We start from the raw sequence: 15014 nt of genomic DNA on the forward strand, positions 1-15014 counted from the left end.
TGTTTATTTGAATTTTAAGATCAAAATATGTACAATGGAAGCCATCAAAGGATATCCCCTTGACACCCTTTGAAGAATATTTAGACAGGCTTCATAAGGCAAGCAGCACCAATTTGAAGACTGCAACCATGTACCAGAAAGAACCAAAGCCCTTTTCAGCTGTTGCCCTTGAACTCCCACAAATGTCACAATAAAATGCTCGAGAGCATTTGCTCAACTAAGAACTGCAGATTCTGACGCTTGCGTCTCAGTCACTATTTGGCCAGAATACCCCACATCAGTCAATGGGGGAATTTGGGGAGCTGAGTTTTGCGGGTTGAGCATCCTGAACAAGACCCAAAACCACTAATGTTGACCTAGGCAAAGAAGAACGAATGTTTGGTTGGCTGACATGAGCAACCAAAGGTACTCTTAATGCAGGAGTCTTGTTAATAGCATTTTCAAGTTGTGCTGCAGGTAACTGTAATAACACATGAAATGAATGTGGCTTTGTTTGGTATGCACACTTGAGAAATCCAACCCACAATTTTGGCAATCTCCATATCTGCTTATTTACTAATCGAGAAAGTATCTCCATTACAAAATCCACCAGAGCAGGAAAAGGGTAGCAATTTCAAGAATTGATGTACCATTCAAGTTGCTGACAAAATCTTTCTTAATCTGCTTGTGAGGATTGAGGCAAGTACTGTAGGACTCCATTGATATATTTTGAAAAGTGAATATTCTGAATTGTGCTTGTGCAGGGATAGGAATTTGAAGTCGCTGCTGCCTTTTGAAGAGCTAGAGAATAAATTACACAAATTTAAACAACACATTAATGATTTCTTCTTCAAAACAGGGTTTTGAAGAAGAATCAATCTCTGACATGAGACGGAGTCTAACACCTTCAAGAAGTATTGATTCATCAATAATATTGACTTGTCTTTCCTACTCAACTCGGTTATAGACATAATATCCACCATTCCTTAACTTGGTTTAACACACACGAGATTATTCCATATCAAAAATGTTTCAATCTAGGAAAGGGTAATATATAATTGCAAGTTTAATATTTTTAGAGTATGAGTTTCATCTATGGTGTTTCTACATTGCTAGTAGGCCTAGCCAATACCCTAGCAGAGTCACTATAGGTGCACAAGCATTGCTTCATTGTCAGTGAGCCTAAATAGTACCCCGAAGGAGTTACTTGTTTCACCTCCCTGCATAGGAATCATTTCTCTTCTTTCACCCTTTATTTATTTTATTTACTAGAATTGTGCTTAGGCCCTTATTATTACAATGGGTGGAAGAGGGATCCTAACTTAATGAGATCAAAATAGGTTTCCCCTTTAGGGAATTATATATATAACCTATGATATAGGTTTTCTCATTATATATTTTCCCCTTATCCTTTCTCTACTTGATTGGATAAGCAAGTAAAACACCAAGTAGATTCATCACCAAATTGGAGGAGTGGAGATGCTAAAATGAATGTGGGTATCATAAATTCACTAAAGGTTCTCTTCTTGAATGTATCATGTTTTCCCTCTGGATATTACTTGACCTAAGGCATCTTCCTAAAAAAAAAAGAAGGATATCTAAAAGATAGTCAAGTGTTGCAATTGTCACATCCCTTATTTATTTTGCCACATATTCCTTCAAAGCCATAAACACTTTCACACAAAGGTTTTATTTATGTACAATGACCAAACAAAGGGAGACAAGATAGGACTTGACTTGACATGTCAAACATAAAACAGATGATAAACGACAAAGGAAGAAAATTCTACAAATGAACACAACTTAGAGCTGCGACAAAAAGTAGAGTTTGAGATCTCGACCATTAATGGGAAGAGGGCCAACCCTCCTATCCAGATATTTCAGCTTGAAAGCATTGTGGTCGAGTTTTTGTTCGACGGTAAAGGGGCTAATCCACAAATATTGAAAAATTGTGTGTTTTATTTTCTCTTCGTGGGTTTTATCCCACTTCAATACTAAGTCACCCACATCAAAATTCTTAGTCCCTACATATTTCTTATCAAACCAATGCTTGATACACTTTAGACACATGGAAAATATTTCTTTGGCTTTGAGCCTTTCTTCCCCAAGTTTAAGCAAGGTGTCTATCCTACTTTGAACTAAGAGTCATGGTTTGCCTGGAGACTCTTGGGAAAATTGCAAGGTATGGAAATACATATTTGGTAGCATGATAGCTTCTTTACCATATACGAGGAAGTACAGAGAGGTTTTAAGAGAGGGTTTGGGAATTACATGGTCATCCCATAATACATTCACCAAAGAACTGTGTTAGTTCCTTTTTTTAGAGAAGATGGTTTTCTTGGTTATGGAAATAATATTTTTATTAGTCGATTATGCTAAGTCATTTCCCAGTGGGTAATAATTTGATGCATGATTCAAAGCAATACCATTTTCTAATGCAAACTCATAAAGCTTCAATGAGGAAAATTAAGTTGCATTATCAAATACAAGAGACGTTGGAACGCCAAACTGGTTATGATAATATGCTTTAGAAATTGGATGACTTCTTGGTCATTGACTTGCCTTAAAGGAATCGCTTCAGCCCACTAAGTGAAATAATTTGTTGGTGTTAAAATGTATTAGTATTGTTTTGATGAATGTGGAAATTTCTCACCAATAACGTCCAGTCCCCACTATTGGAAAGGTTCCTCAACTTCCATAGGTAGCAATGGGGAGGCTCACTTTGGGTCTCAACTAGCACATCTCTGGCACGATGGGAATTTTCGGGCATAAGCATGGGAATATTTAAATAAAGTGGGCCAATAAGAACCAATCCTCATTACTTTATGTGCAGTGGTATCACCTGTGAAGTTTCCATCTGTTGGTCCATCGTGCAAATATTTTAATACCCTTTATGTATCCTGAGGTTGTAGGCATCTTAGCAAGACATCATTATGGTGCTTTCAGAAAAGCACTGCATGTATGAGCTAATAAGATATAGATTTAAGGTGAATTTCCCTTTATGTTTATTTGGTAAACACGCAGGCAAGGTGCCATGCTCTAGATATTGTCGTATATAATAATACCAAGGCATTGTTGGGGGAACCTTCTCAAGTTTGTACATTTATATTTCCTATTCCCATCCTAAAAGATATCTTCTAGAGAATATCTTGCTTCTACTATGAATTGACAGAGGTCATGGCCCTTAACAGTATGAACTAGCTTGAACTCCAAATCATATTCTTGTTAACAGGTCATCCAGTTTGCTCTCTTCTCTCCCAACTCTTATTGCACAAAAAGTGTTCTGACTGTTGGATGAGGCACATATATGATTAGGTGAGCTTTAAGAAGGTAGGTCCTGAAATGCTTAACTGCCTTATGAACTGCATAGGCATGTTTATTAATAGCACGGAAGTTTAACTTTGACCCTTGTAAACCATCACTCATAAAATAAATAGGTCATTCATTTCCTTCATTATCTTTTTGCATTAATACAGCCATGATAGATGCATCAAAAGCGAAAGTATATAATAGGAAATCCTTACCATAATCTGGACTATACAGTGCAAGAACATCGACAATGGCTTGTTTAATATGGGTGGAAGAATCATTTTCCCTTTTATCCCATTTGTAATTCTCATCTTTCTTTATCATCTCTTACAGTGGCTTGACAATTTGTGCATAATAAGAGATGTACTTACGTAGGAAATTAATCTTCCCCATGCAAGATTGCATAAATTTCTTGTTCACAAGAAAAGGGACTTGAGCTATAGTTTTGACCCTTTCTAGATCAACCTTGATTCCACTTTTAGCAATGATGTGTCTTGAGAGAGTAACTTCTGACACATTAAAGATGCTCTTTTTTGGATTCAAAGAAATCCCATACTTATGACATTTCTCAAATATATGCTTTAGATGATGCACATGGTCTGATCTCTTCTTTGAAGATACAGTTACATCATCCAAATAGACTACTATACTTTGTTTTATTAAGCCACAGAATGCAATGTCCATAGCCCTTTGAAAAGTAGCACCAACATTGATAAGTCCAAATGGCATGTGCTTAAAGGCAAAATTCCCCCACTTTGTCCAAAAGGTGGTCTTTAGATGATCTGGTTCCACTACTAGCACTTGATTATATCCAAAGAATCCATCTAGCAACAAGAACATCTCTGACCTAGATACTGTTTGGATCACTTGTTCCATAGATGGCACTAGGCAGTTATCTTTATCAAATTTCCAGGTGAGGTTGCGAAAATATACACATAAGCATATCTCACCAGACTTTCTCCTCACAGGGACAAAATTAGAAACCAAAGTAGAGTGTCTTACTTTGAAGATGATTTGAGCATCCAACAACTTCCTTAACTCCTTTTGGATCAAGGGCTCAAGCGTTGGATGAACTTTCCTCAGCTTTTGTTGAAATGGCTTTACCCCCTCTTTAATAGGAATGATGTGTTGGATAATACGTGTATCATGTCTTTAAATCATTGTATATCCATGCAAACACATCACTGTATTGTTTCAAAATATGAATAAATTCCTATAATTCTTACGGAGAACATCATGTATCTAGGTTTACATATGTTGGATCATCTTGGGTTCCTAAGTTGACTTGTTCATATGACAACTTTGAGCTCCAATTCTTAGTGTTAATTAGTCCTCTGAAACAGTTTTGCAGGTCATAGAGTTTTTCCTAAGATATGACACTTTTAGGCATATTATTCCCTCTTATTGCTTCAGTTTCTCCCTGTAAAGCCTTATCATGTTCATCTTCTTCAATGGTCACATCTTTAAATATGTCCGCATTGGAAATAAAATGCAATATTTTTTGGTCGTCATTAAAAACATGAAAGTTAGTTAGGTTATCAAGAACATATGGTTTATAAATAATCTCTATAGAAAAGCATCTCTTAAAGGTGACATCCTAGCAGTTGCATTAGCTAATGTGTTTGTCACGACATTTCTAACTCTAGGATCATAAATAATATTAAATGCTTTAAAATGGGAAATAAGTTGCCATACCTCTTACTGGTAGTTTTTCAAATTTGGTGAAACATAGTGGATAGTGTTCCATACCTGGCGGGTGACAACTTTTAAGTCACCATTTACCTTAAGCACCTCTACCTTGAGGTCTATGGCTTTCTTTAGTCCCAGAACAAGTGCTTCACATTCAGCATTAATTTGTGCACTCGAAATCCGAGCAGCATGATAAAATGTACCTCTTATTATGTGGGTCTATAAGAACACAACCAACTTTGGAGCCATCTTGAGTCTTAGAACCATCAAAATACAAAGTCCAAAAATTAGTAGCTACTAAGATAGTTCCTACATGACTACTATTATGTCCATCTATATTACAAGATTCACTTGCACTAGTTGGACTGCAATGAAGGAACTCCAACTGTGTATCTGATGGGATGGGTGATGGCTACGCTTGATAACACCCGTGATCATCCTCTAAGAAACAATTTCCAAAAATAATTCCCACAAATCCAACTTGATCATTATGTCCCTCAAGAAGTTTCACAGTATACTTCTTGTAGGGCTCACTTTCCACTCAAATTTGGTTGTTTTTTCCCTTATATAGAGGCCATAAATGTGTCTAGTCTATTGAGAATTATCCTTGTAGTTTACTAGACCAATATCTACTTAACACTAAACCATAGGCTTCAGGAATGTCCAAAACAATTTTGTTAATGCATTGGTGCACTCTATGGTTTGATGACAAGTGAATGATAACATTGTTGAGTTCACCAATTGCCTAGACCAGTAATCTGTCCAGTTGAATGATTTGTACATATCCCATTTAGCATTAATTTTCTTGGCTACAAATAGAGGCATTACATTTCTGATGCACTAAAATCTACTAAACAATTATGGACATTATAATTAAAGATTTCAAATGTTAATATAAAGTGGGCGGAGAGAGTGTTAGTATTTAAATTTACAACATTAACTACAGATTCGAGAATACCAAGAGACTTACTAGACATGACTTGAGAAGCAGAGACTTGGTCACTTGGCAGAGGTTGTGGTCAAAATGCTTGGACAATCAGCTCAAACTAGCCTATTATCTTTGCGAGCTCATAGGTTGAAATGTTGGCACGATCTCTCTTCATATATTCAATGATGTTATAATCAATACTTTCATTTCTAACATGCAAGGATGAAGTATCTGGAGGTGTATCTTTGTTAGAAACTTTTGGAGTGATGGAATTTTTCTTATTACTTGTGGAATTTTTCTTAGAAGTAGGAGCACTTCTAGACTTGTTCTGTGTACTCTGAGTGGGATTGGTTGGTGGTAAAATCCTTCTCAATAATTTCCTCTTAAACTCTTGCTCAAAAATTGGTCCTTTGCTCCTTAAATTGTATTGACCAGTTGCTTGTTGCAGAGGAGCCTCACTCACTAGTGTTTGATCAAAACTTTGTTTTTCAGTATTGTATATGATGCCACAAGCATTTGTTGAGTGCTTGACACCTGCACTTTCCTCATTCATGGTGGGATCATTTTCTTCCTCAGTTTTTTCAGATTGTTCTAATGTTCATAATGTATCTATGAAATTAGTCATCATAGTGTTCATATTTTGATTCCATTGAGGGCATTTTTTTTATGAATGTTTTGTCTCATGGAAAGTACGAAAATTATTCATGCCCAAGCTTTCAATAGTAAACACCATGTTAGAACTTTGAGCATATTTGGTAAGTTGATTATTGTTATTTCTTTTAAGGAAAAATGGTTAGAAGACTTGTTGTGGGTAGATGAATTGCTTGAATTTCTCTTTAATTCAGATACTTTACTAGTAAGTAACTTTAAAGACTTGGCCATCTTTCCATGTCAAACAAACCTTTTCCCTAGTTTTGGTTGAAGAGAGTTGAGTTTTCTTACTCATGTCCTTAGAGTCTTTAGAATCATCATGATCTTCAAACCCTCCAATGGAATGCCATTCCTTCTCCACAATAATGGCTTATGCAATATTTAAAGCCAATGTCTCCTTTTCAACTCTCTTAACAAATGCTGAAATATTGGTTGGCAAGGAAACAATGTAATAATATTTAGTGATAGTCTTGTGGGGTTGCACATCTACGGGAAATTATTCAATATACAGGTAAATATTTGATTAACATCCTTTACTTTCTCTTTATTCCCCATCCTGAGGTTCTCAAGTTCTTTTAACAACAAGGCGGGATTTTTATCGCCTGCAAACTTCTCTAAAACCAACTTCTTAAACTCCCTCCAACTACGAATTGAATTAGTTGGAAGACTATGTACCATATAGATGCTCTACCTTCTAAAGTATACAGAAAATGTCTACAAGCTACATCATCAAAGCATTCCTCAAGAATTCGTAAATGCACATAGAAATCATTAATATGATCTTCAGCTTTAGTCTTCTTATCAGGATTGAACTTTGAAAGGAACTTCTCTGGATGTTTAGGCATGCGATGAAGATTATCTGAAAGAGAAAGTGGCCCTTGGGCTATCCAAACTAAGTCTTAATCAACCATTTCTTCTTCTCCCCCTTCCTCCTCCTTTTATGAATCTAAAGAGTCTTCTCCTTCACCATTCAAATCTTCGTTATAATCATGTTGTTCTTCCTATCTTCGTTGTTCTTCATTCGAAAATTGAAATTCCCTCTCATTACCTTATAAACCTTCCTTAATAGATGGAAGGTCCCCTTGTTGAATTGTCTCTTCAGTAGGTTTTTCTAACTCTTCAAGGGTGGCAATAACCAAATCTTCCATCGATGAAACCAATACACCAGTACGAGTTGTTTCTTTATTTCTTGGATTGTGAGGAAGATTATGAGCAACAAGAAATAATCCAAGGGCCCTCGCAAACTAAAGAGAAATTACCTGGAGTGTTCAGATTTAATCATAAGTAACTTCAAAATTTTGTTCTGGACCAAGATGAGAAGATTCTCCAATCTTAAGAATAGGAATTAGAGTTGAACTTAGACCATTCTTACCTTTCCCAAATGCTTCTTTGTTGGGGTGAGGTAAATTATCAGCCATAAAAAGGTGGTTTCTCTCCTTTTAGTGCCATAATGTTGATGGTGCTAGATCCCACCAACATATAGGGGATCTACCTAATATGAAGTCCCAATTAGACCTCACACCGTTTGGTATAGGATTCCCATCCAGAATATGGCTCGGCCACCATTTACTTAAATATTTTCCTTGGCTTGAGAAATTAGCATAAGAGAGTACCAGGCATGTGCTTTTGAATGAGCAATAAAATGTGCCTTATGAAATGTTCAATTGTAAATGTATCAAGTTTCTTTTACTGCAAGGAAACAAAAATGAGTATCTAAAAAAAAGTAATAATACTATTCTAGTAAAGGCACGCGCACATAAATGAGGAAGAATTGTTAGTCATCAAGTGAAACAGTTCACATAGATTCAATGATCATTATAACCATCACAACACACTTTCAATAAGATAAGCACCAAATCCATCTCAATAGTTCAATTTCTCTAATGCGTGAGAACACTAACATAAACTGAAAGCATTTGGAGAATAGTCTTAAATCATCCATGATCTGTGCATGAAAATGTATTGGCCCAATAGGCTTCAAGTATTAATCAAAATTTCCAAGATACATGAGTACAATGAACACCACTAGCTCCAATAGTGGAGTGTTAGAGCCACTACTTACTCTCCAAAAGAACTATCCCTCTAAGGCCTTGTATGAGAATCCAAGGTGAAAATTCATTTATTTGAGTAATGAGTCTTCTTTTATAACTAGAGGCATGACTCTTCATATTCCCGTGACTCTTTAACTTCCCGTATGACTTTTCAACTTCTATTGACCTTTACACTTCTAAATAACCTTGGGACTTCCAAATGACTTTTGAACTTCAACATGACTTTTGGACTTCTATATGTGACCTTTATACTTTTTCATGTGGCTCTTTTGTCCATATATGACTTTTGGACTTCCACATATTCATATTTATAAAATTACATCATTATTTCCACATCATCATGTGGTAACAACATGACAAGCCACTGACATTGATGACTTGGACCCATAGTGACTTGTGAGATGGACTTTCTTGAGAGACGATGATGTTGCCACATACATCTTCAATACTTGATATAAATTTCTCCTTTTCCATCTACCCTCTAAAGGTTTTTAATATCATATGGAGTCTTTATGGATCAGAATCTAATGTTCTTTCACTTGTCATAATCATGTGTTATTTTGTCTTTCAATGCTTCCTAGGGTTTCTTCCTTTAACAAATCTCCTCATGTATCATTGTCATGTTTTTCTAGTAACACCTACAAGTAAGCTCACTCATGGCAAGCAAACACCAACCCAAAAATCTCCTATTCTGTCATGTTTCATCCTAACTTTATGACTGTGAATCAGCAATGTGCTCAGAAAGGGAAGAGAAAGTTTCTGAACATGAGGTGCACTTACAATGGATAGGGGGTTGTGTGTTGGCGACTGAGGATGTGGTGTGCGCTTTGCTGAGTAGAGGAGGCCTAATGGAGGGCATGAGGCACAATCACAAGAGGCAAGGGAACTCATTATGGATTGTTGATGTGTTGTGTGCTCAACTGAGAAGGCCTAGGCACAAGGAAGGCATAGGGTGCACTATCAAGGCTCAAGGGAGAATTTACTAATCAATTTCAGTGCATTGTACACTCAATTGGGAGAGAGGGCATAAGAGGGTGCAATTCGGAAGAACAAGGGGGTCTTGATGCTTAAGAGTGTGATGTGCGCTTGGAAGGGAGGAAAATTTGGGCTTGGGCATAGGACACAGTCTCAATAAACAAGGAGGCTCTGACTAAGCCTTGAGAGTGTGTAGCGCGCTTTCCCTATCCTAGTAAGCAGGTTTGTGAAAACCAAAAATTCTGCAAGTCTAGAAGGTAATGCATGGTAAAATACAATGAGTTTGGAAGAAAAACAAGTGTGACACATACAAAATCATTGGTAAATCTTAGACAATACCAAATACTAAGAATTATACATCAAATCACCAATTTACAAACACTCTCCAAGTATAGCAGACAAAGTGTGTGCAGTTGCGCCCAAAAGTGTCGTTTAATAACTATGAAGTTTACTAAGATTATGAAGTGCATTATGGATGTTCTTAACGATGTGTCAACACTTAGGAAAGAACAAGGACACATGAAACATATAAAATAAGATTAAAAGACACTTGGTGACCAAAAGCGACACTTGATATGATAGTAGGTAGGCTCGAAAATTCGAATGTAGCAAAATTTTGGAGGGTGTTATAGCAACAACAACATGTACCTTTATATTTATATCATAAATATATTTCTAAGCTCTTGTTTCACTAAAATTTCATAGCCCAAAAATTAGCACCCATAGACACTTGATCCTAGCATGCCTCCAAACTCCCATGTGGCTTGAAGAGCACTCCAAACTAGTGTTTTCTACATGTTTTATCTTTTACATTTACTAGAGGTACAATACAATAGCAAACTTGTCATATTTTAGGTCATATAACTGACAAGAGGAATTCGAATAAATATCATATCTATTGGTATATTCACCCTTACCTCAACTTGTGACATCAAAGGTAGTATTTATTTGAGGTATTCCACTCTTTCTCAAGGTTGATTTGTGTCTTCTATGTTATTAATTCATATACTAGTTTTAGCACTTGTATTTAATTAACTACTAACCTTCATCTAATATAAGGTTCCTAAGCACTATTCTACTAACTTTTTGGTGAGGAAATCAAGGTATTGGGATACCACCCATACCCTTATAGGAGTTTGCCTAAAGTGAGAGGAAATTGTGCTAAGATAACAGTGGGTACAACTCCTATGTGCTCACCACTTAACACCTAGACCAAACCTTGCAAAGATTATAATCCAAGTAGTAACAAAGACCATGGTATCATGATCACTAATTAGTGGCATATTATTTTACTGAATATTTCTTACAAATGTTGGCCAAATCCCATATGTTGTGGCTTAAAACGTTCTTCCTAAGGTCATTCTTAAGAAAGTTATTGTGGTTTGGGAGGGCATGGAATAGACTTGTTTTACTACCTTAGAAGTTCCATTTATCAAAATTGAATTTTTAAATGCTTATGAATAGGTTGATTAGCCCTTCAATTTACCATGCTAAAGGCTTTGGGCCTTGGCCTACTAGTCTATAAAAATGTCGAAACCATATTTTCTAATGCCTCAACCTATCTCACTATCAATAGGTAAAATTTCAAGGACATATAGTTATTTAGATTCATTTGGCAAAGATGTTTTCTAGCTCTAATGATTTATTTTATGCAAACCATATCTCTAGGTTGCTTACTTAAATCTTAAGCAATTTTGAGACATATTTGAGGGCATAAAAGGTGCTAACTTGTCAATGGGAATTTCACTTAGAATAATTTCTTGACCATCAATGAGGACACAACAATCTTGAAAATTTACATGAATTTCCTTAATGTTTTTGTATTACTTTTGGCTCCATCATTCAATGTGCAAAAACTTAGTGCTATTAATAGATTCAATAGCTAAGGTTTGTGTGGCTTTTCCATACCTTGGACCTACCTCTTTTTGGGCCAAATTTTTAAGTTCCTTGGTATCCCCTTTACCACTCAAGCCTCCCCTTGGGAGTTTTCAATGGTGGTGGTTAAAATGGTGGAAAAAAATCTATAAACATATTACTAAACCACTTATGTTAGCTACTAAATTTCATATTTACACCAAGATATTGGTGGGCATGCATGTTTAATACTCCTCATATTAAAAACACTCCAAAGTTTCATATGGCCATCTAGAGAAATCTCTTCATACTTTCTTTGCCATAAACCCAATAAGAAACCTAACTTCCATAGGATAAATTAGGCTCTATGATGTAGCCTCAAGGAGATGATTTATGTTACTATTATCAAAATCAAAAAATGAGACTAGATGGTTTGCAACAAGTGTCTAATTTAAGTGATGGATGGCTAATAGGCCTAGAAGATCTAGTTCAAACATTGTCTCTAGTAAGGGTGGTCCCTTGTTAAAAATTATTGGCAAGTCCTATACTTCTATACCATTATGCTAAATCTTTTAAATTCAAGGGTGAACACTTTTGTGCTTAGAGTATTTGGGAGGCCTTCAAGCTCTTCTTAACATGGAAGGGACCCTCCTTACAATTTTCTCTTTCTTTTAATCACCATTTCTTATGTTGGTCATTACTTGGGATCTTTAATGGGAAACCCTTAGCTAAATCTTCTTGGTTTCCAATGAGAAATATTTTTGAGAAGGAAAATCAATCTACTATAACCTATTTGATAGATCTACTAATAATTGGACCTTGTGGCCAAAGTTAAAATAATAATTTTTGTGACTTACATCTAATGAGAATTCATCCCTCATGACTTGTAGCTTAAGCTCAACCTCCCAACCTCTCACTCCTGTTGGAATGACTCAAAACAAATATCGAATACTACCTTCATAAGATATAAGCTAGCCATGGGTTATAAGTGATTATATTCAAAGCCTCAACTTGTTGGTTAACTCAATAATGTGTGGTACAGGAAGTCACAATAAAGAATTGGTTATTTCATCTCCAAAGCATTTGGAAAGCTATTTTAGAGCCTCAAAACGCATTTATTACCTAGAGTCTAATGATAGAGGGTCTCTTTATTGGCAACAGATTGACTTACCTAAGGATTCGCAATCCCCACTACCTACACTATAGTTGAGATGAAACTTTGAAGCAACTTTTTTAGTTATGTGAATATGATAAGAGATCCTAGGCCCGGGTTGAGTGTGTGTCAGCAACTACTATAGGCATCCTTCTCTTACATGCTACCTTGTTAGGTGATGACCTTCCTTAGGTCATGGAGTTTTATATTACTTGGATGTTTTTTGTAGTTGAAGTTCTCTTCAAGATTTGGAAATAATGTAATCACTTTTTTCTAATGATCACCTATTGTTTCATTAATTTTATTGGTATGATATCACAATAATTATTCGTAAGTTTCTATTAAAATTAAAGGTCCAATCATATGGTGCACCTAGAAATGGATAATCTTCAATAGTATATTACTAGCATAGGGCCCCATGCACCATGAGCAGGATACTTTCCAAGCCTCATTCTTATCATAGCCCAATAATTTCTAGATGTGATGATTCGATTACCTCCTCTCACTACCAACCTCAGCCTTGTGCAAGTAGGCATGTCCAAGCAACTGAGAGAGGGAATGCAGGTGGCATGTAGTTAGACTCCCAAGCCATTGCACATGGACAAGTTGTTTCCCACCATAGAAATCATGATCTTAGAGGCATCCAAGCCATTGAATACCCCACTAATGGGTGGAATCTTCTCAAGTATATTGGGGTTGATCCTCCTCTTAGCTTTATAGTGGTTTCTTACTAGAGAATAGGCCATTTTAATTTTATGAATTTGGTAATATGGTGGGGTGTCTAGGCCTAATCCAACTCTCCCTTTTGTTCATATGGGTGACATAGACTCTGAGACAAGGCACTTTGGATTCTTTCCAACCTTGGTATGGTTCTTTATTTTTCCTATAAAGAATGTGTTGATAGCCCGCCTTTATTATTTTAAAGATCATAAATATTTCCTACTAATGAAGTTTAAATGAAACTTTATTTAGAAAAATAATAAATAATTAAAAATAAAAATAAAAATAAATAAGTAAAAATCAAATGTTCAACATCACAAATTACCTTTTATAAGTCTTATTGCCAAACTTCCAACCTAATGTTCTACTAGATAGTGATATGAACTTGTTTAATCATATAGTTGATAGGTTACATGCATCACTAAGATCATATCGTAACATATCTATATATTTATATAACATGGTCAACATGTCATCACATGAGATCTATGTCAGCTCGATCATACTTCCATAACATTCACATATTAGCTCATTACAATCATGTAATTAGGATTTTACAAGTTTCATTTTTTGATACATAATCATTCAATGATATTTTATTATTTCAATACCCCATCAAATCCCATGACCTTTAACCCAACGCATTAATCATGTGCATCCAAGAGTCCTACAAATATAGCCAGCTTGCCACAAATCACATTTTCTCAACAACACTAATAGCCATTTACTATTATTTCATGACATCATCATCATATGTTCAAGTCACACAATTCAAATATTAATGCCACATTTCATTGGTCATGACGTAAAAAACCCATATCAACATCATCTTATGCTTCTAATTAGTTCCACAAAAAGGAATAGAGACACCATGCCATTATCAAATAACACCCACATCATATGGTATATGTGCTCACATATGTATAAACCTAAGAAATATGTATTATACCCTAGAAGAATGCATAGGGTTCATTAGTTTCTAAAGTATAGATAAGAAAAGGCATCAAGCTACCTAAGGGTAAATGTTCAAATCACAATAACAACAAAAAAGACCTAGACAAAATGGGGTAGTATAATGGTTTGCAAGTACTAACATGTATCAAGCATGTGGAATGTGCAACAATGAGTGCATAGGACACAGTGTTGTTGGCTCTTACATTGATTCAATGCTCTAATGCCTTGGTATACTGTCTTGTCACATCATTTCTTTTATATCAATATTTGTTTCTACTTGATCATTCAGACAAGTCTATCATTAGTATTTTTGTTAATTGAAATGCTAACATTGTGCTAGACAAGATCTATGTTACCCATTGAAGCATCATATGAGATCCCATACTTATGGTGGTTTTTTGTTATCCATGTTAAGGTTTGTAATTATGTTAATATTAATTTGATTGTTTAGTTATCAAATAATACATATAAAACATAAGTTATGCTAAAAATTACACTAGAAACATATTTAACATTCTAATTAAAATTGCAAGGACCATACATTCATTTGTGAAATGGCCCATTATACAATCCAATATGAATGTGGAATGTCCATGCTCAATATTAAGTACATATATTTTATATATTTCAATGTAAATTTTAAATAAAAAGCTAAAATAAAATACATCATATATATAATAATAAAAAATTGAAAATGAATATTCAAATAAAATTTTATGAATCATTAAATATTTCTATATAATTCACATAA

Source organism: Pinus tabuliformis, chromosome 1_2, assembly GCF_031772625.1.
Source record: "Pinus tabuliformis cultivar Carrire ecotype Pingquan chromosome 1_2, CPIR1, whole genome shotgun sequence".
Lineage (NCBI taxonomy): Eukaryota > Viridiplantae > Streptophyta > Pinopsida > Pinales > Pinaceae > Pinus > Pinus tabuliformis.